This window comes from Acipenser ruthenus, chromosome 2 (assembly GCF_902713425.1).
Source record: "Acipenser ruthenus chromosome 2, fAciRut3.2 maternal haplotype, whole genome shotgun sequence".
Classification (NCBI taxonomy): Eukaryota; Metazoa; Chordata; class Actinopteri; order Acipenseriformes; family Acipenseridae; genus Acipenser; species Acipenser ruthenus.
The window spans coordinates 49,923,183-49,945,846 of NC_081190.1; the positions used below are offsets into that span (position 1 = coordinate 49,923,183).

Consider the following 22,664-nt stretch of genomic DNA (forward strand, 5'->3'; position numbering starts at 1 on the left):
CAAAAATTGCAGTATATCTGCCATGGGGCAAGTTGTGGGGTCCAGTTCACGCGACCGACACCACATCAGGAATACACCCCATTTATAACCATATTGGGAGAGTGCTCTTGCATTCTGAATCATCTCAATGACTTTGTCAGATAAACCGAGACAGCTCAAATATCTCCGATCAGGGGCCAGACCCAAAGATGCAGAGCTGTTGGATCTGGATGCCATAGAGTGCCCCACGCCACTGGCAGCTCCCAAGACTGACCGAACAGGAGCTGTGCCAGTGTCAAGAACCATGTTCTCCTGGGCCACTTTGGGGCTTCAAAGAGCACCCGGGCTTGATCTTGCCTGATCTTCTCTAAATTATTTCAAAATATTAAATAAGAGAGAGAAAAAGTGAATTAAATCAAGTTATTGCCGTAGTTATGACTTAAAGTCAGAGCTCATTCCTTCAATTGGGCAAAGGCTGAAAGAGAAAATGGCGCTGAGCCTTATGTGTTACTTGTATTTATCTCATGGGAGCGGAGACGACATCTGACGGATACAGGGCTATTAAAGGAGCAGCTTTGATATAAGTGCCCAGGTAATTCAGGCTAAAAGAGATTATATCCCATTAGGTAATGGTTATATTTCGTACTTGAAAGGAAATAGTTTTTAAGCCATACACTCAATCAGTGCAGTTTTCTTGTATCACATGGTTTTATTTCATTTAGGGCGTGTTTTTTTTTTTATAAAAAATGTACAACATATGGTAAGCCAGACACCAAGTTCAATGCCAGTCCTTCATGCACTTGATGTGTTTAATGACAGTTTCTCGGTTCTCAGCTACGCTTGATTGGAAGTCAGTTTTTTTTGTGTGTGCCTGCTCCAGTGAGATGTCCTCGGTTATAAAACCAAATATGTCACAGATGTTTTTAACACTGAATATATAATGTGGTTTAAAGGTGTCATTGGCAGCCTACACTCTGAGGCACAGTCTAGTCTGTTTCAGTAAAAGTATTGTTTTTACAGCTGTAGAAGTGAAACAGATATCTGTCACTGCTCCAACATATATAGGAAATTCATTAAACGTGCTCAACTGTTTAAGTGATAAAGCAATTGCACTTGTTGTAACAAAAGTACTTTAACATTATTAATTATGTGGTCTATTACTGTAATGTGTTTAGTTAACCAGTGCAAAACCTACACCTCCAAAAGAACTTTTTTTAATAGCAAAAGATTACAATTTGCCGCTTTCATTTAGGTGTTCTATGATAAGTTACCATGCTGTGATAGTAGCACTATTATGGCTGGAAATAAAATCACTTCACCCTGTCCTTTTTTAATTTCACATGAGTTTACAACAACGTCTAAGTGCCTTGCCAGTGGGAGTCATTTTATGGTAAGGACTATGCTAATATTTCAGATGTCACACATTATAAGAACTGTATTATGAATTAAACATTGTGAACAGGTGGCTTTGCAGGGGTGACGTCAGACCAGAAACACAGACTCAAAACACTTTATGAAGGTATGAAACAGAGACTAACAGAAGTAGATTGGAGAAAAATAGAGAAAACATCCACACAAAAAGGATGGCTGTTTTTTTAACAATGTAGTACTAGAGGCGCAAAACAATTACATCCCAAAAGTAGACAAATCTAAATCTAAAACAAAATGGCCAAAATGGTTTAATAGATCAATTAAAAAAAAATATTCAGCGAAAAAAGGCACATTACAGAGCGTTTAAAAGGGACAAAAAACAAAGTACACAGAAAGAGTACTTGGAACTGCAAACAAGTCAAAAAGGAAGTTAGAAAGGCCTAGAGAGAGACAGAAATCAATATTGCTAAGGGGGCTAAAACCCATTCCAAAATGTTTTCCAATATTATAACAGCAAGAGAATATTCAAAGAGGAGGTTAAATGTCTAAGAGACACAAATGGCAAAATCATAGATGAAGAAAGAAAATAGCAAATATATTAAATGATTACTTTTCACAGGTTTTTACAAAGGAGGACACGGACAACATGCCCCACATGTCGACCTGTTCCTATCCAATTTTAAATAACTTTAGCATAACAGAGGCAGAAGTGTTAAAGGGACTAGGAGCTCTTAAAATAAACAAATCCCCTGGGCCGGATGAGAGCCTCCCAATAGACTCAAATAAATGAAAGAAGTTATTTACAAACCGCTAACCAAGATCATGCAACAGTCTCTTGACACAGGGGTTGTACCGACAGACTGGAAAATAGCAAACGTAATACCGATCCACAAAAAGGGAGATAAAACCGAACCAGGTAACTACAGACCAATAAGACGGACTTCTATTATATGTAAACTTATGGAAACTATAATAAGATCTAAAATGGAAAATTACCTATATGGTAACAATATCCTGGGAGACAGTCAGCATGGTTTTAGGAAAGGGAGATCGTGTCTAACTAACCTGCTTGACTTTTTTGAGGATGCAACATTGACAATGGATAATTGCAATGAAGCACCTCTAAAGAGGGCCCATGACGTAGCCACTCCTCTAGTCGAATGCGCGGCCACCCTCCCAGGTGGGGATAGGTCGGCAGCAGTATATGCAGTCGAAACTGTGTCCACGATCCAGTGGGACAGCCGCTGTTTCAAGAGGGCTTGACCCAGGGTCCTTTCACCATGACAGACAAAGAGCTGGTCAGACTGACACAGCGCCCTCGTCTTGTCCACATAGCTTCTAAATGCCCGTACCGGTCAGAGGAAATTCAATCTCCGATCCTCCCCTGAAGCAAAAGGAGGGGGATGGAAAGCCTCTGGTTCCACCGATTGGAACCACCTTAGGAAGTCAAGTGAGGTTCATGTGCAACAATATCCTGTTTCCATCATCCCAAATACGCATACAGGCACTGTGCACTGACAGAGTCTGTAGCTCAGTAACCCGCTTAGAGGAGGCGATGGCTAACAAAAAGGCTGTCTTCATAAAGAGATATTTCAACTCTATGGAATGTATAGGCTCAAACAGGACCTTAGTGAGAGCCTCCAATACCACATCCAGACTGCACTTGTCGAGGGTGTCCTTTCTAGGAGGACGTAGCTACAGCGCAACCCTTTAGAAAACAGGTCGCCAGAATATGAGCATCGGGGGAAACTGAGTCAATGGGGACATGGCATGCAGATATAGCTGCCAGGTACACTTTCATCATAGAGGGGGACCTGCCCTCCTCTAACAGATCTTGCAGAAACTGTTGGATAGTTGCTGTAGGGCAATAAATAGGGTCATGACCTATGGTCATACACCAATTTTGAAAATATCTCCATTTATAGGCATACAGTGCCCTCTTAGAGGATGCATACTAGCATTCTGCAGTGTAGTGACTACTGTTTCTGAGAGCCCTAAGGTGGACAGACGGTCCTGTTCAGGGGCCAGACCCATAGTTGGAGTCTGGCCGGTTCTGGGTGCCAGAGAGTGCCTCTTGTCTGACTGAGGAGATCCATGCGCAATGGGATCTCCCAGGGCTGGCCTTGCAGTAACTGGCAGAGGTTCACGAACCAGATTCTCCTCGGCCATCTGGAGGCCACCAGGAGAACTTTCTCTAGGAAAGCCGGGAGCAACGGTATCAGCAGGAATGTGTATAAAAGCATCCTGGGCCACTCGTGCGCTAGGGCGTCAACGCCTAGTGGACTGTAAGTGCTGGAGAGCAAAGTGGACCACTCGCAGCTCCAGTGCATTTATGTGCAGCGATGTCCAGCGGCCCAACCAAGATCCGGCTTGCCTCCACCAGCGTAGGGCTTCCCAACAGACATGAGACATGGTCAGCCAACGGTGTCTGTCGTGTTTGGGATGTAGTGCAACGCGTAACCGATTTGTACGGTGGCGAGCACCCAGTAGCCTGAGGTGCAATTGCGCCAGTATTGCAGTTGGTGTTGGGAGAAGGGATGGGTCTGAGGCCACAAGCCTTCAGTGGCCCTGTTGGGGCTACTGAGGTTGCGGTGGAACCTGTCTGGGAGGCTTTCCTCAGAAACCGCTTCCCAGATCGCTGATGTGCTGGGGCCCCACATCCGGCGTTTCCCCATCCTTGTGGATGACCCTGGGTATTGGCTGCCGCGGAAACCTGTAGGCGATGCCTCAGGTCGCCACGCGGTGCAGTGGGGATAGGGATCGTCCGGGTAACCATGGTTACGGCTGGATGCCAGCGCTTAAACCTGTTCCATACCGGAGCACGGGAAGGAAGCATCACAGCCACCTGTCGTGATGCCTCCCGCCTTGCAGGATCTCCTCTACCGCTGGCCCAAAATTATGGACAAGGGAGATAGGCACACCTAACAGGTTCGATTTGTCCGCATCTGGGACCCTGGCCTGAGACATGCAACACCGGAAAAGGCTGGGGGGGGTCGAAGCTTGGGCTGAATACAGAACGGTGCTATTCTGGCGCTGCCTTCCAGGGATCCTAGTGGTCTCCGATCCGGTTGATCTGGAGAGGATGCGGAGCTGCCAGAGCATTTACTCTGCTGCGTCCTCTGTCAGGATCAACTGGAACAAATGCTCCGCTTTACTAGTAGGTGCATGGTGGGTGCACTCCCTTCCTGTCGCGCACCAGCAATTCCAGTGGAACACGGTCAGTTTCAAATACCTGGGAGTCCACCTGAGCCCCACGGAGACCTCGGTCGCAGCCAACCTGGTGGAGTTAGAGGATAAGGTTGCTGCGAGACTGAGGTCGTGGTCGGGTCTGCTGAAACTGCTTTCCTTCAGGGGAAGGGCTCTGGTCATCAACCAGCTGGTGGAGTCGATGCTGTGGTATCGACTCACCGTCCTGAGCCCGCCCCCTGAGTTTATGGCCAGGGTCCAGAGGAAGCTGACAGACTTCTCTGTAGGGGTTCTCTGCCTCCCTCTGAACGAGGGAGGGCAAGGGTTGGTGTGCATCAGGAGCCAGGTGCACACCTTCCACCTCCAGACCCTGCAGAGATACCTGTACGCAGACCCGGCCCTGCAGTGGTGCACGCTGGCATCCCTCATCCTGCACCGGCTGCACGACCTGGGCTACGACCGGCAGCTCTTCTGGATTGACCTCCGGAGAATCCGTCTCCCCGAGCTGCTGGTCTTTTACCAGGACCTGCTCAAGACCCGGAGCATGTTTTCCGTCGGCCGAGACGCCGTTCCGACCGAGGGCGAAGGACTCCTTCTGGAGCCCCTGCTGCACAACCCCCACCTAGGTCCGCAGGTGTTGGTGCGGTGCGCGCTGATCTCGGCCAAGGTGACCAGAGTCTGGGATCTCCTGGATCGCGAACGCTCAGAGTGGCTGACTCCCGAGTCGCTGGTCGCCAGGGTGGCTAAGGTGACTGTCAGAACGGCCAGCCGAGCGATCCGGGAATGCAAAGCAGCGTTGCACCCAGACTCTGTCAGGTATCTCTAGGGAGTCCTCAGGACCGGGGAGCCACCTTCCCCCCTACCCCCAGCTCTCCGGTTTTGCTGATCGAACCCAAGGTGAGAGACCCCCCTCGGCCTCCCCTCGAGAACATCCTGAGCAGGATCTTGCAGTTCCTCTCCGATCGGCGTTGAGGAGGACCCTGTACGCGATGACACTCTACACCCTCCACTTCCTCGCCCTCATCTCCCGCCGAGACACCGCTTGGCGAGAGACCCTCCGACCACCGGAGGGCGAGAGTCCCCAGTGGGAGGCCCTGTACTCCCCGCTGGTCTCTAGGGGAGCTGGGGACTTGGGATGGAGGGTCCTGCACGGAGAGCTCGCGTCAGGAGAGATCCTGCGTCACTTTACCGACTCGGACGCCGCATGCCCTTTCTGCGGATTGTCCGAGTCGGTAAGTCACATTTATTTTTTGTGCGCCAGGCTGCAGCCCTTCTTTTTGCTGCTAAAGAACCTCATGCTGCAGTTCTGGCTGCACTTTTCCCCAACCCTCCTCATATTCGGGCACCCTGTCCGTGGCTCCACCAGGAAAAGAGACCTCCTCGTGAATCTGCTCCTGGCTCTTGCTAGACTCGCCATCTACAAGACCAGGAAGCGTAAGATGATCGGGGAGGGTCTCTTTGACTGTGGGGCCATGTTCAGGGCCCTTATCCGTTCTAGGGTTAAGTTAGAGCACGCCCACGCAGAGTCCGCTGGCGACATGACCACCTTTGTCGACCAGTGGGCTCTAGGGGGCGTGCTCTGTACCACCTCCCCTTTGGTTTTGCTTATTTAATTTACAGTCCTTTTACCGGTTTTTCTGTTTATTAGTTATCGCCCAGTCTTGTTAGCACCCCTTTATAGAGGTGCTAAATTGAATTTTTTCTCCGGCCGCCTTTGGGCGGCCGGTGCACCGGCTGCCACTGGGCAGTCGGTGTAGTCCGCCCTCTGGGCAATAAATAGGACTACTACTACTACTAATAATAATAATAATAATAATAATAATAATAATAATAATAATAATAATGCAATGCTACAATCCATGTCCAGCCTGTCTTCCTATGAACCCCATTGAGATGCAGAGTCAATTTTTGTAACACTCCTTTAGCTGACATTGGTACAATAATAAACTTTAATTTATAGCATGTTTGTTTAAAAAAATTATAATTAAAATAATATATTCCTGTTTGCTATATTTCAAAATTGCAAAGTTTTAAAACAGTACCACTAGTTTTCTTAGTTAAAAATAAAAAAAATCAAAGACCCAAGGCCAAACAAACTGTATTCTAGTACATTCAGAAACAGCCACATGTACATTGTGCTAGTAACAGATACCTTACATTCTTCAATGAAATTCCCTTGTTTTGTTCTGCAGATGAAAATGTTCTTAATAGAAAAAAGTACTACATTGTACCTTGATCCTGCCCTCACTTATCTGTTATACATTATGATCAGAAATATGGGTAGAATATGCTAGTAGTCTATGTTCCCCACTTAAAGTAAATGCAATTACATAAAAAAATCTGTCTATTGGAAATTGTTTATTTTCAGGCTCTATGACTGATTAGATTTCATGGGCAATTTGGTTCCCTGATGGAAGATTAGCAGACAGACTTATGCCATGAAAAGATTAACTCCTACACAAGACACTGAAAAAGAGCTTGGTATACCAGACAAGTTTATTTAGTTTTACTCATACAATATTTTGATTGTATGTTATGAATTAACTATTTTAGTATAGTAGCTTAAGAAATTGGATCACAAGCTAACATAAAATAATAACCAAATACTGGTACATTAAAGTTAGATTATTCATGAACCACACAAAAGGTTTTGACTTCTGGAACAGCTGTAGATGAACATCCACTATGATTGTTGAACAAGCCCTCCATTGCAATTCAAGAGAAATGGCCTTAAAATAGATTCTGTCCTACTTTATAAACCTGTTATACTTTAATGAGGTATGGAACACTGAGTCTCTGACACTCCACAGGTGAAAATATTCATGTCAGTATCAGAGGATCTTGTTGATTTCCATTGCCCTGCTCCAGGCAACCCTGGCTTGTCAGCTGAAATATCTCACCAGGATGAACAGCAGACTGTTCCTGTGTATTTTGCTTTTAATTTTTTTTGATTGGGAGCAGATACGCTGCTCTAGCAAATTATATGTTTGATTTGAACCTGAGCATGTAAGGCTGCCTTTCTGTTTACACCTTGGTTTATACATTGGCACTTGAAGCGGGGAGTTTCACCTTTGGGGAGCATTCCAATGGAAAACTGGGCAGCTGCCCACCTTGCCTGGCTGCAAACAAACCTCCCTTAAGAAATTATTATGCAGTCTTTTTGGAGGTAATTCAATTAATTTATTTTATACATTGTAACAAGCCAGTGAGTAAACAGACTTCTCTCTGTGGATCCTCACTGACACCAATGCTTGATATTCCTGTTCACTTCAATGGAAGTTATTGGGGTTGTCAGACATAAAAAAAAAACAAGAGGCCGTACACGTACATAACAATTCAGCCCACAGCATCTCACGGCTCCTCACACAGGCGGCTCTTTATCACAGGACATCTCTATCCTAGTTTATTTATTTTACTTATTTATTGCATTTATATAGCTCTTTTTATACAAAAGTATCGCAAAGCCTGTACAGTACATAACAGAAAAAAAGAACAATCATTTGTATAGCATATCACACAGTCAGACCATTTCAATAACAGTATACACATAATAATGCTAGTCAAAAGCAGCAATTCTAAAATTACATTAAAACCCACTAAGCTAAGAAAGCCATTTTATAAAAGTGCGTTTTTAGTCTTGACTTGAAAACTGTAACGGTCCCAGCTTCCCTGACAAACGAAGGCAGAGCATTCCATAATTTAGGAGCTCTACAAGAAAAAGCCCTACCTTCCGTGTTGCTTTTGTTGACCCTAGGAATAACCAGCTGCCCCACATCCTGTGACCTCAGAGTGTGGTTTGGAAGATATGGGGTCAGTAACTCCTGCAGATAACTAGGTGATATATCTACTAAGAAGCTTAAATTCGAGTCAGCTTGATTGTGATTCAGCTAGCCAGTAATAAAAAGTTGGGGAAAATACTAAAAATCCTGTCCACTTTTCAAAGTTGTTTATGTTTATGGTGCTTAGGTCAGGCAAGTCCAGTGCATAGTAGGAGGGGTAGATCAAGAGATCTACAAGTGCAGTCTAAACAGATAGGTCTTGAGGAGGCGGTGGAAGGCCATGAGAGATGGGCCGTCCTGAAGTTCTCAGGTAGATGGTTCCACCACAGGGAGAGTTAGAGAGGAACGGGAAGACAGAGACAGGGCGGGCAGAAGAAAGATCGAGAGGGTTTCTTAAGGTGACACAAGCACTTTTGACACTTTTGACACCATGATCTCTTTTGTGTTAATTGTGTACAAAGTAGACTACGGTAAAATCATTTAGTTTCAATTAGAAATAATCTCTTATTATTTTCCCATTGTACAGTAATGTGTACAATGCAGCAGCATGGTTTAATTTATGTTACGAGTGGCCTATAGGCTAAAGTAAAATGAAAGTATGCAAGGTATTCCTCTGATTTTAGTACTATACTGTATACTGTATAAGTAGGCTTGCTACTATTCGATTTTTTTTTTTTTTTTGCCAAATTGACGATTAATATCAACGTTTATTTTTGGAAGAATTTACCAGGTTTTTTTTACGATCTTTATTTTTCAATTGAAGCAGAGAATAGGTGAAATCGACCTTTATGCCATTGAGAAACATCTAATTTAGTGAAACCCCTTTATCATATTCAACATGCAACAAAACCATGGTTACCAACATTCTAGCTGGAATAACGTTTGGTCACAGCAGAGCCACCTTGTATAAATAAAGATCCTACACAAATTTAAAAATGGTCTCAAATAAGATGTAGAAAACACAATATAAAAGTGTATTACACAGACTTTTATAGCATAGATTTACAAGTAAAAATAATATGCACAGAACAAAACATTAGATAGCTGAACAGAACTAACTTGCACTTATTATCCAGAGTCTGAACTCCACCCCTCTCCTGCTTCAGCACAGCTGGAGTCACTGAAGGCAAGACAGACGGGCCCGCTTAGTCCTGCCACGGAGACTTCAGCCGTCATTCAGGGTATTGTGCATAATACTCATTAAGGGTTTTCCTCTGGCGCCCCATTTTCAAATCAAACTAGTAACTGTCACCGTATACTTATAGCAAAAGCCTACCTACACCTTAACCCACTAATTTCAAAGTAGGCGCTTTGAATGACAGGCGCTGTAGCTGGCAAATGAAAGTGCACAGTCGGTGCAGGTTTGATGATTGACAGTCATTTAAACTAGGGATGCACCGAATCCAGAATTGGAATTTGGCCTGAATACCTACTTTTTCCGAATCCTATATCTGCCAAGACGCACATCCATTTTAATACATCCCTTCAATGTGTCTAGTTCTTACTTAAATAAAAGACACAAATCCAGTATTGAACGTAACTGTTGTATTTAATAACAAGAACACGTTTGATGAACTCTGTTGCAGCTCTCAACTCCCTAAATTACTGGAGGTGCACGCACTAAACACGTCACGCAGCTGCTGAATGCAAACATCCCCCCGTATGCAACAGCACATTCACATCACACTGTTGTAGACTTTTGTGCTTTGTTGCTTTGTCTGTCAAAAAAAATAAAAAAAATAATCGGTGCACAGAAATATATATTTTTTGTAACTTTACAACTGTCAGATGTGCAAGACTTTGTTGAACAATATACTTTAGTAAATTAAATTACATTATTGTAATGTGCCAATACAAGTTGATTTATTTGGGAACTGCTGTGTTTTATTAAAATATTTTAAAAACTATTTCGTAGCCTATTTGATATGTGTTGCACACACAGTGCATTTAAATCAACGTGGGTTTTATTTCGCAGGGAGATTCAGGTCACTCATCCACGCTACTTTTTTCCTCATAGCTCTCAGATAGGGTCGTCAACAGGCCCAGAACCTCGGGACACTTTAAGGCAGGTCAGGTTTTTTAACTCCCCTCTCTAAACTGCAATGTATTCGACGTGTAAAGTGAGTGTGAATTGCTTGAACAGTTTAGTAAATGTATTTAATTGTTTAATTGTGGTGCCGATTCTATCCGGAGAGCCTCGTAAAAACAATTAATCATATTGCTTGATTTTTTTTATATAGTAAACAATATCTATCAGAATAGTGCAACACCATTATTATAGATAACTTTGCACTCACCTGCACGCCTTCATTTAACCTTGTGACTGCAAGTAAAGTTTCTATTTGTTTAATATTGCTTTACACAGTCCCGCCCAGTCAGAGACTCAGAAAGCCAATCAGCTGCTGTATAGCTCTGATTGATGGAAACTATCCTCACAGGCAGGTGTGTGCTTTTGGTAACAATTAAGTAAAACAATTCAATTGATTTAGCAACAGTTTGCACAATTCACACTCACTTTATTTTGTTTATTTTGACGTTTGAAATCTTATTCAGGGATATATTTCCATTTGGTAATAAAAATACTATTAACTAAAAGGCTCAAAACTATAGATTGTACGCTTTTCTTGACAGATTTTGTCGATTCGGTATTTGATTCGGTATTCGGTCAAATCTTTTGAGATGGATTCGGTATTCTTTTGTCATGATTTGGTGCATCCCTAATTTAAATGAATGAGAGCATTCTAGCATTGCTTAAGTCAACGAGATCTGTCAGAACAGGATGAAATGACTGACGGTGAAACTATAGTAGCCACTGAGTTGACTGACAGCGACCGCTAGCCATTCAGAGCGGAACAGAGACGGGCCAGACAGCAAGTATTAAAACTACACAACCTAGAGATGATTTCTAAATTATAATTTTGGTAAGAAAAAAAAAATAGCGAGTGGCTTTACCGACATTTATCATATATAAAATTTATTTCAGTCAAACTCATATTTTTGGGGAATTCGACATTTAACGAGCTTTACCAATTAAGTCTACTGAACAGATTTATATTTTTACATAATGTTAATGTTATTTCAGCACAATGATTTATAAATTTAATTAAATGTAACATTATAAATGTATGTGTGTGCAATTTTATTTTTTTAACCGGACACCACGTTATTTCGGACAACCTGTCTGTCTCCCGACATGTCCAGTTTAGCCAGGGATGACTGTAAATTATGTTGATACCTTTTCAATGCTTTTCTCATTGTTATTGTATTTATTTGTTTTCAATGCACTCTGCTTTACAAAGGACTAAAATGTTTTCTAGATAAATAAAGAGTGACAAACGGTAACTTCTTTCTAACATTTCCTACTATAAAGCCAAAATCTATACATTGCAACATAAAAACTCGTTTAGCCAAAGTAAAACATTCATGGTACTTTTAATATTTTAAACGGAAATATCTTGACCATCATCTTCTGTGTTGCCAAAACATTCTTCTTCAACAGATGTTTATTGCCGATGACAGATGATAATTACCTATTTTTTTGGCTATTGACTTTACAATGCAGCTTAATTACTCTGTAATGGTTTCAATCAATTAATATATATATATATATATATATATATATATATATATATATATATATATATATATATATATATATATATATAATTAGTTTTATTACATTTTTAGAGAGTTTAAATGTAAATGTGCCAATACTTTTGTCATGAACAAATATTAGAAATGACTTACTGTACGTGCTTTTGTTTTTTCATAAAGATTGTTTGCTAAACTACCAGAAATTGTGTTTTTTGGCCTTTGTCATATTAATTAGTGGCTTATGTTCACTAAATACTTGTATTTAACATGTTTTCTTTGATTATCCTATATCAAGTATACTTTTATCTACGACTGTATTGCTTCTGTCACCACTACAATGCAGCCCATAAGGATGACCTCATGTGACACTTAGTTGTGACGCCTACCAATGCAAACAGCTACAGTTTCACTCTTCATGGAGGGAACGCAGTACAAAATTCAAGGAAGCAATTGATTTCAATGTTTATTTTAAATGTACATTTGAAGAGGGGATGGTTAAGGATACCATGACACTATATTAGGAAAAGGGACAAAAAAATACCCAATACCTGCTGTAGAGAAGTGTATGTATAAGTGTGGCGGAGTGTACCGTCTCTTTGTATATATTTGTTTATTATTATTATTATTATTGTTATAATGTATGTATTATTTGTATTTTATTATTGTGTGGCAGGGAGAGCAAGGTGCCGTCTGCCACGTTATTGTTTATTTTAACATTCCTCGTGAGGATGCGTGACTGATCAGCTACTGATTATTTAACTGGCTGGCAGTCACGCATCCTTATTAAACTTGTGCAGACTATGGCCCCAGGGTAATAAGGTCATTAATAGCTAGTTAACCCCTTTGCCAGAATATAAAAGATCTGCAGCTTTGCTGAACGAAGAGAGTGTTCAGGGAGTAGAGAGAGGTAAAATAGAGGTAAAAATAACAATTGCTAAGCGTGCTGAAATCCTATGTTTCAAACTCAAAAATAACAAAGAAATCTTGAATAGCAGAGCTGAAAAGCTCCCCAAGGGTGATTATTATTTACATCATTTAACATTGAAATTAACAGCACTGTCTCTATTTCAGTATTTGTTCTTAATGGGAATGTCAGCTGTGCAACATTAAGCATTGGTCCAGGCTGTGACTTAAACAAGATTTCGGTACTTACTGTGAAAGGAACAGCAACATATTGCCCATCCACAGCAATAGCCACAGCATATTGTATACATCCGTAACTTCAAACACCAGACAAACACATACTTGCCAACACGTGAAAACTGTTCAGCGGGACGCTCGTCTCCGGGGGGGGGGGGGGGGGGGGGCAGTCATACGCATCATACACATGGGAGCAGTCATACGCAAAAAACACTCATTATCATATAATAGACATACCCCCCCCCCCCAACTCAACACGACACGACCATCATCACAGTAAAAATAGACATAATGAAGTGTTCTTACCGTTGTATAAGTTAGTGATCAGCAGATGTGTCAGCCACACGAAGAGCACAGTGTGAGGTTTTCACTAACTCTACTGTGCAGAATATTCTTTTTTTTCTATGGGTAAATATTGGAACTTTCTTCCTATGCATTGGGATGCGGGACATTTGCTAGGAAATTTATTCAGAATCTAAACAACATGGTGTAAGAAGTAAACCTTAACACCTCAAAGGAACACATTTTGGCAAACCCGATAACGACTCAGGCTTCCTAGCCTCTCAAAGGTTCTAGATATAATTAAATTGAAAATATATGGAAATTAAAAGAGTTCAAAGAAAATAAATAAGGAAAGAAAGTCCACATAAATTAATAAAACATTGACACGAAATAAAGATCCTAAATCAAACAAATCAGTAATAAATAAGATAACATTAAGAATAACTAAATTAAAGCTCTGATCCATCTGCATTGAACACTGATGCATTTTATACCAAAAGAAAGGTATGTTTTATAGGAACAGATACATAAGATAAAATATAAACTAGAAGCAATGTGGCAATTTTTTTCCCTTAAAAAGCTATAAGCACTGATTTTAATAAAATGATTCTGAAATTCATATTGACACAGAGGAGACAGTGATTATCACCCTTCACTTTAAGTGTCAACTCTGATATGACCAGCCAATCAAACTTCCTCTCGCCTCCTTTGTTCCAAAGTCCCATAAAACAAGACTTTTAGCAACAAAAATGTTTCTTCAAAAATGGCTGCAAAGCATGTTCTTATTGCACCACATCTTCAAAATGGCTTCTAAGCTGTTTAGTTTTACTATGGCCTTGAAACTGCTCCATGGTGGAAGAAGTCCATACTGCTTTACCTAAGAAGATGCTAACTATACAACGGAAACTTCACGCAAGCATTACAAAAGGTTAATGTTTATTATGGTTACCTAAAAAAGAGGTGAGCCATGAAATGCGTGTAGGTGATTAGATAGCAAATATCTTACTGTGTAAATGTTAGTTTAAAAGCTGTTCTAGAAATAATTAAGATACTTATTTTGTTAATCTGATTGCATCCAGTACAATTGTACGATTTGTCCTTAGGAAACAATGAAAGGGATCCTATTGTAATTTTGATAACTTATGGTATTTATTGTGAAGTCATTTTTAAAGATTGGCTCATATGTTAAAAATGACTTCACAATAAATACCTTATATATAGACTTGTGGTAGAGTTCTCAAACCCTGAGTCCGAGTCCGAGTCATCAGGGTCCAAATCTGAGGCACTATAATTCGAGTCCAAGTCCGAGTCACGAGTCATTAAAACAAACTCAATTAGTGGTCGTAGTGGGGTTTAACGGATGTTGTCTGATATCGTCCCTTAGTTAAAATGCACAAATAAAACAAAATAACAATACAAAAAAAATGATTTAGATTCATTTTTTCTACCTAGATTATTCTATTTGCCTTTTTTAACTTGTCTGTCACTGTCACAAGGCTGGGTGAGTGACACGTCAGACCCGGAAGAAACACACAGACAGACTGTGGTGATGTGTAGCTGAGTGCAAATGGTAGCACTCAGCGTTTATTAACAAAATAAAAGGTTTAAACAGAACACAAAAACAGGACACGGCACTTCACGCCAAAAAAAAGAGACAAACAAAACGTACTAAACAGTAAACAAACAGTGCACGGACAGACACACGAAACACGGTGAGTGAGACACTTCTTATTATTCTTCTTATTATTCTTTTTACCTCCTTTTCCACACTCGTTCTCCACTCACTGAACACCCAACCCCGAGTGAGTGAAAACATGCTGCTTTTATGCAGTTGTACCGAGAGTCGATTGCTAGTCAATCATTCAATTGGAATCTCGGTACAACTGCACGTGAGTTAATTAAGTGTACTCCCGTGACCACACATTACATTTTAACCAGCACGTGAAGTGATTTGTGCCATCCTCGTGCCTAAATACAAATCTACATTTTTAAATACACGTGAAACACAGACCCGTTTATATCCCGTGTACCAATCTCTATACACCAACATTAACACACGCACCATACAACATATAACACACAAATGCACACAGGGGTGGGGCACATTGCCACAGTCACTATCTTCTTTTCTTTTGGAATTAGAATTAGACTACTGTTTGATGCATTTACGAGATTGTGCTTCAGTTCATTTGATTTCAGATAATGTATTTTTTTTTATCTTTTCTCTTTTATACAAAAACATATTATATGTATTTCATTTTTGTGTAAGTTCATAATGGAATAAAAAAAAAATGATGTTCACACAGATTTCTAGGTTGACGCTGCACAGCGTATTTTTAATGTGTTTTTTCTGCATCCATAATAAATTATTTTCATTTTGGTAAATTAAGTGGTATTGACTTATTCTTTTTTTGCTATCAGTCAGTCCTTCTGTCATATCATAGATCAGATATATCTGCTTGTTTGACGGTAAGCAATTTTCGATTTGAAAATTTAGTGCCTAGTTTTACATTGAATTTACCACGTAAATTCATTGATGTTGTTTGCAGTGACAGCATGTGCTGTAAACGAGATTAGAAGCAAAGAACAGAATGTTTAATCAGACAGCGACTTTCTGATATGAATTAAGAAGCTCTAAAAGCATGATTATAACTAATATTTTTCATTCATTTTTGTTTTCAGTAAACTCAGAATTGTTCTATTGTTTTCAGTGCAAACAAATACATTATATTGCAGATATTCAAGGAGCTCAGCAAAATCAAATATTTTCGTATTTTTCAAGAATGCAGCTTTAGAAATGTATTTCTACAGTGCTTAAAAAAAACTTCGAACACAGTTTAAAGTAGTAAAGTGAAAGGCTTGTTAAAAGCCAAAAAAAAAAAAAAGTAATGACTAAAGCTAAGGTTTACAATTTTAGAAAAGCAAACTATGAAGGTATGAAACAGAGACGAACAAAAGTAGATTGGAGTAAAATAGTGAAAACATCTACATTTTTAAAAATGTAGAGGCGCAAAACAATTACATCCCAAAAGTAGACAAATCTAAATCTAAAACAAAATGGCCAAAATGGTTTAATAGATCAATTAAAAAAATATTCAGCGAAAAAAAGGCACTTTTCAGAGCGTTTAAAATGGACCAAAAACAAAATACACAGAAAGAGTACTTGGAACTGCAAACACAAGTCAAAAAGTAAGTTAGAAAGGCCAAGAGAGAGATAGAAATCAATATTGCTAAGGGGGCTAAAACAAATTCCAAAATGTTTTTCCACTATTATAACAGCAAGAGAACATTCAAAGAGGAGCTTAAATGTCTAAGAGACACAAATGGTAAAATCATAGACGAAGAAAAAAAAAATAGCAAATATATTAAATGATTACTTTTCACAGGTTTTTACAAAGGAGGACACGGACAACATGCCCCACATGTCGACCTGTTCCTATCCAGTTTTAAATAACTTTAGCATAACAGAAGCAGAAGTGTTAAAGGGACTAGGAGTTCTTAAAATAAAATAATCCCCTGGGCCGGATGAGATCCTCCCAATAGTACTCAAAGAAATGAAAGAAGTTATTTACAAACCGCTAACCAAGATCATGCAACAGTCTCTTGACACAGGGGTTGTACCGACAGACTGGAAAATAGCAAACGTAATACCGATCCACAAAAAGGGAGACAAAACCGAACCAGGTAACAACAGACCAATAAGACTGACTTCTATTATATGTAAACTTATGGAAACTATAATAAGATCTAAAATGGAAAATTACCTATATGGTAACAATATCTTGGGAGATAGTCAGCATGGTTTTAGGAAAAGGAGATCGGGTCTAACTAACCTGCTTGACTTTTTTGAGGATGCAACATTGACAATGGATAATTGCAAAGCATACGACATGGTTTATTTAGATTTCCAGAAAGTTTTTGACAAAGTCCCGCATAAAAGATTCATTCTCAAATTAAACGCAGTAGGGATTCAAGGAAATGCATGCACATGGATTAGGGAGTGGTTAACATGTAGAAAACAGAAAGTACTGATTAGAGGAGAAACCTCAAAATGGAGCGAGGTAACCAGTGGATCAGTATTAGGTCCTCTGCTATTCCTAATCTACATTAATGATTTAGATTCTGGTATAGTATAGTAATTTGCAGACGACAGAAAATAGGAGGAGTGGCAAACACTGTTGCAGCAGCAAAGGTCATTCAAAATGATCTAGACAGCATTCAGAACTGGACAGACACATGGCAAATGACATTTAATAGAGAAAAGTGTAAAGTATTGCATGCAGGCAATAAAAATGTGCATTATAAATATCATATGGGAAATACTGAAATTGAAGAAGGGAACTATGAAAAAGACCTAGGAGTTTATGTTGACTCAGAAATGTCTTCATCTAGACAATGTGGGGAAGCTATAAAAAAAAGGCCAACAAGATGCTCGGATATATTGTGAGAAGTGTTGAATTTAAATCAAGGGAAGTAATGTTAAAACTTTACAATGCATTAGTAAGACCTCACCTAGAGTATTGTGTTCTCGTCACCTCGTTACAAAAAGGATATTGCTGCTCTAGAAAGAGTGCAAAGAAGAGCAACCAGAATTATCCCCGGTATAAAAGGCATGTCGTATGCAGACAGGCTCAAAGAATTGAATCTATTCAGTCTTGAACAAAGAACACTACGCGGCGATCTGATTCAAACATTCAAAATCCTAAAAGGTATAGACAATGTTGACCCAGGGGACTTTTTTAACCTGAAAAAAGAAACAAGGACCAGGGGTCACAAATGGAGATTAGATAAAGGGGCATTCAGAACAGAAAACAGGAGGCACTATTTTACACAGAGAATTGTGAGGGTCTGGAACCACCTCCCCAGTAATGTTGTTGAAGCTGACACCCTGGGATCCTTCAAGAAGCTGCTTGATGAGATTCTGGGATCAATAAGCTACTAACAACCAAACGAGCAAGATGGGCCGAATGGCCTCCTCTCGTTTGTAAAGTTTCTTATGTTTTTAATTACTTACTTGTTTACCATGCTGACATTGTTTATTCCTTATAAAACAATGCAAAAGAGGAAGAAAAACTTGGTCTGCAATGGTTGCAGTTGGATTTGTGTGGGCGTGTGTTTAAGCTACAATTTAACTCGCTTCCAATTTCTTATTCTTACTATGATTGGCTGCAAAGACAACAGGGCTAACCAGTGATTGGACAATGTTTTGTTGGGTGGGTTTTTATCATGCACAGTTTCCTAGTAACTAATATTACTTGTGTAATAAAAAATAAAAAAGGACTCGTCGTTAATATCCCGAATGTTCGAGTCCGAGTCACACAAGGTTGAGTCGAATCCGAGTCTTTTGCAGCCGTGACTCAAGTACGAATCCGAATCACGAAAAATATATATCAGACTTGTAGGACTCAGACTCGAGTCGCATTTTTCGTGATTCGGATTCGTACTTGAGTCACGGCTGCAAAAGACTCGGATTCGACTATATATATATATATATATATATATATATATATATATATATATATATATATAACCTCAGGCTGGCACTTGAATCAAGGGGGAATTAATAGCCTTCAATTTTGTTACATCATGTCAATCTTATGTTATTTCCAGAGGATAACATCACAAAGTATTGATATATTGTAATGAATACTAATTGTTAACTTCCTTAATAATTTGAATATAATTAGAATATATATATATATATATATATATATATATATATATATATATATATATATATATATATATATATAATATAGCTAAATACCTTATCCCTCTATAAACCTTAATATTACAGTATGTGAATCATCGAGGCACTGAGAAAGACACCTTGTTTGTGCATTTGACTGAAGGTTCTTTAGGTTTATATGTAATGTAACTCAATAAGAGTCCAAGGAAAGCCAGGGGAGTTTTTATTTCCAAAGACCCAGACTACAGAGAAGGAGACTTTTCAGTCTGGTTTACAGTGCATCACATTTTGGAAAACTTGAATATATACTGTAATACTAAAAGTTCTCGCCAGCTTTCACTAGATCCCTCACAAACTTGTGCTTAAGAATGTCCTAACCAAACCGCCTCACAGCAGGCAACCTACAAATATAATCTGCGTCCACGGTTTGCCACTGGGGAATCCATCTGGTGGATAATCAATATAAGTAAACTAGCTTTAAATATCGACATTTTTAGGATTGAGACATCTTTTTTTAAACTACTGTATATGAACATAATTTAAATCTTTTATTTAACATCATGTAATCAAAGAAACTACAAAATGATATCGCAAAAGTCTACCGGAAGCCATAATAGTAGTACAGTATTTCATGTTAGATTTTGAAATGTCATATGTTCAATTTTTTTCAGTTTTTTGTTAAGTACATGGAAAACTACAAGCAGCATGTAATTCAATATGTTAACGTAACATTATTCAGCAGGTTTCATTTAACTTTATGCTGCAAAAGGTGTTAATCCTATAGGGTGATGCAACACTTTTGGCCATAGCAGTAGCTCAGCAACCTGCTTACTCTGGCCAAATTAACCTGAGGTTGAAGATGATTAGATAATACCAACACACAGTAAACAGAATGCAATTAGGCTGAACATAAATGTGACAGACACAGAGAAAATGATCTGTTCACATACCTTTCAACAGGATAAGGCTTATTTTTTCAAATATGTTGTCCTTCTGTCATCACCATTCAGTCTTCTATAACTGAACTTCAAACCTGGTGGGGTAGGAAGAAAACAGAAATATGAAATCAGTTTGGCAGGAATCTCTCGCATTCACTGGAGGTGATCTATAAAGATTGGCCAAACCAACACCTGCTTAGTACTGCACTAAGCTGGGTTGGTCCCGTAATAATAACATTCCCATTCCTAAACACCCACACGTAACACAAAACACAAGTCCACAGTGAGTGCGATAGTGCTCATGGTGTAAATACAGTTATTATTTGTGAAACAGTAGTGAAGTGTTGTCCGGGTAAGTGCTGGCCTTTGGCGACAGCTCCGGATCGTGTTCAGCTATCTAATAACAACAACAAAGTGATTCCTTAGACATGACAAAACAAACAAACAAACAAAACACTGACAATTACAATACACGGTCTCCTTCCAGTTCAGCTTTAACCATACAAAGGAACAGATCACTTCACTATGCCCCCTTTTGTACCCTTGGTTAACTAGTGCAACTGCTCCTCCAATCCGCGGCTGCCACATCGTTTCCCTTCCGGGTCGATGATTTAGTGTATCGTAGCTCTGCCCCCTTTCTAGATGACCGACTTCCTTCTAACCCTGGGAATGAATTGTCTGGCCATCCAGTCCAGTGCACTCTGTTCCCTTTACACAGTGTCCTCACAGGTCGGGAGGGAGATTTATCACCAAGAATCATTCTGTCTCTGTCACAGCATCATATTCAGACAACGCAAGTCTCTCGGAACTTCCAGGAGTCTCCTTGATCTGCATAACACCCTTCCTCCTCCCAAAAAAGATTGAAAACCTCCCGCAAGTACAGCTAAATGCACTGTCCCTTGGCTGTGTTTGTATCAAACAGATTAGGTACGAAAGCCACACTGATAGCTTTGCTAAACAAAGTACATGTTGATTGGTTGGTTGGTGGGTAGGTACAAGGTAGTTCAAGTTGGTTGGTCAGTAACCTGTCCTTCAAACATATAAGGTAATCACGACACTAGCAACAGTTTTAAATAAACATCCCAGTCAGTGTCCTAACAGCACAAACAAGTTAAACAACACCTTTAAAATGATTATGTTTTTAATGCTGGTAGATTTGGATTAAGAAATGATAAGTCTTAAATTTCACGATGCAGCAAAACATTTACCTTTTTTTTTAAAAAATAACCCTAATTAAATAGCAAATGTTGGAGTACAAAAATTGCTCTGGAAGGGCCACAATAATTTCCTGTTTCACAAAAATAGATACTAATCTCCAAACAGTAACATTTGTCCCTAGGAAAAAAAAACATGCAATTATTATGTAAATGCAAGATCTTGTGACAGCCTGGAGAGACAGCTGACAGGAGGAAAGAGACCCCATTGGGGCTGGTAAGGGTTAGCTACCCTTGTCGGCAGTATCCAGCTCTGTGTTTACAGGATGCTGGAGACACCCGCCCAAGGCTTCTAAGAAATTAAAGAGAAAAATACCCCTAGAGTCTGCGAGAGCGGGGGCGGAAGATGACTCAACGTTGGACAACACGGTTAACGACTTAGGAACTGAAACGGATATGAGTATGGAGAGTACTTCACAAAAGACTAGTTCAAGATCTGCAGTTAACAAAGACATGGAACTCCAGGTTTGTGTCTGCGGCTGGAGCAAGGCGACAACGGTCAGGGGTTTGAAGATTCATCAAGGGAGAATGAAATGCTTGAGGGAGAAGGGACAAGGGCCTCGCATTGATCAGTACTTCTTACGAAGTCAGTCAAGTCAGTCGAATGAAATCCAGCGACAGGAAGCAAACCACAGTTCGCAGGATATCAGCACCCCTATCATAGATGTGAGGAGGACTTGCATGGACACAGTTAGTGATGAACCTAATGATCCTTGTGAACCCGGTCAGACAAACCAGCATAAGAGAGAAAAGAACCTCAACGGGCACAAGCCTGGAGTTAAATGGCCAAGAGCTTGTGAGAAAACTGCATGGGACACAGTAAACACAGATCTCTGCGTTGCATTGGAAAGATTAAGTGGAACAGTTGAAAAGAAGCTGGATAAATTTGGGGACATCATCTACGCATATGGAAGTGAGAGGTTTGGAGTTGAAAAAAGGAAGGAAAAAGTACAAACTATTCCTGGAAAGTCTAGACGGCAGCAAGAGATTGAACGCTTAATTAGAGAAAGGAGACAGCTGAGGAACCAATGGAGAAGAGCAGAACAAAGTCAGAAGGAGGGACTCAATCTCTTACAAAGGGTCATAAAAGATAAGCTTGCAACATTGCGCAGAGCTGAGCGCCTACGGAAACGCTACAAAAAGAAGGAGCGTGCGAGAGCTAACTTTTATAAAGACCCATTCAAATTTGTAAAGAAGTTATTCACCAGTGAGAAGAATGGCACACTAAAAGCATCTAAGGTTGAGCTGGAGAGATATTTGGAGGAAACACATACAGATTCAAAAAGGCAGGAGCCTATGTCAATTCCGTCAGACATCCCACCTATCAATCCACCAGAATACCAAATGGAGGACTGTGCACCTAAGTGGAAAGAAATAGAGCAAGCTGTGAAAAAAAGCAAGGGCTTCATCATCTCCAGGGCCTAATGGAGTTCCGTACAGAGTGTACAAGAGTGCTTCAGGAGTTCTACGAATTCTGTGGAAATTGATGAAA

General features: G+C 40.0%; 1 protein-coding gene across 5 annotated transcripts in view; it reads right to left on the reverse strand.

Moving 5' to 3' along the window:
• Positions 1-22,664, reverse strand: part of LOC117408649 (bone morphogenetic protein receptor type-1B) — a 342,845-nt gene that overhangs the window by 162,284 nt on the left and 157,897 nt on the right. For all 5 annotated transcript variants that reach the window (XM_034013833.3, XM_058996777.1, XM_058996771.1 and 2 more), the window contains one exon: positions 19,971-20,053. The gene's annotated coding sequence lies outside the window, so the exon portion shown is untranslated. The remainder of the gene's footprint in view (positions 1-19,970; positions 20,054-22,664) is intronic.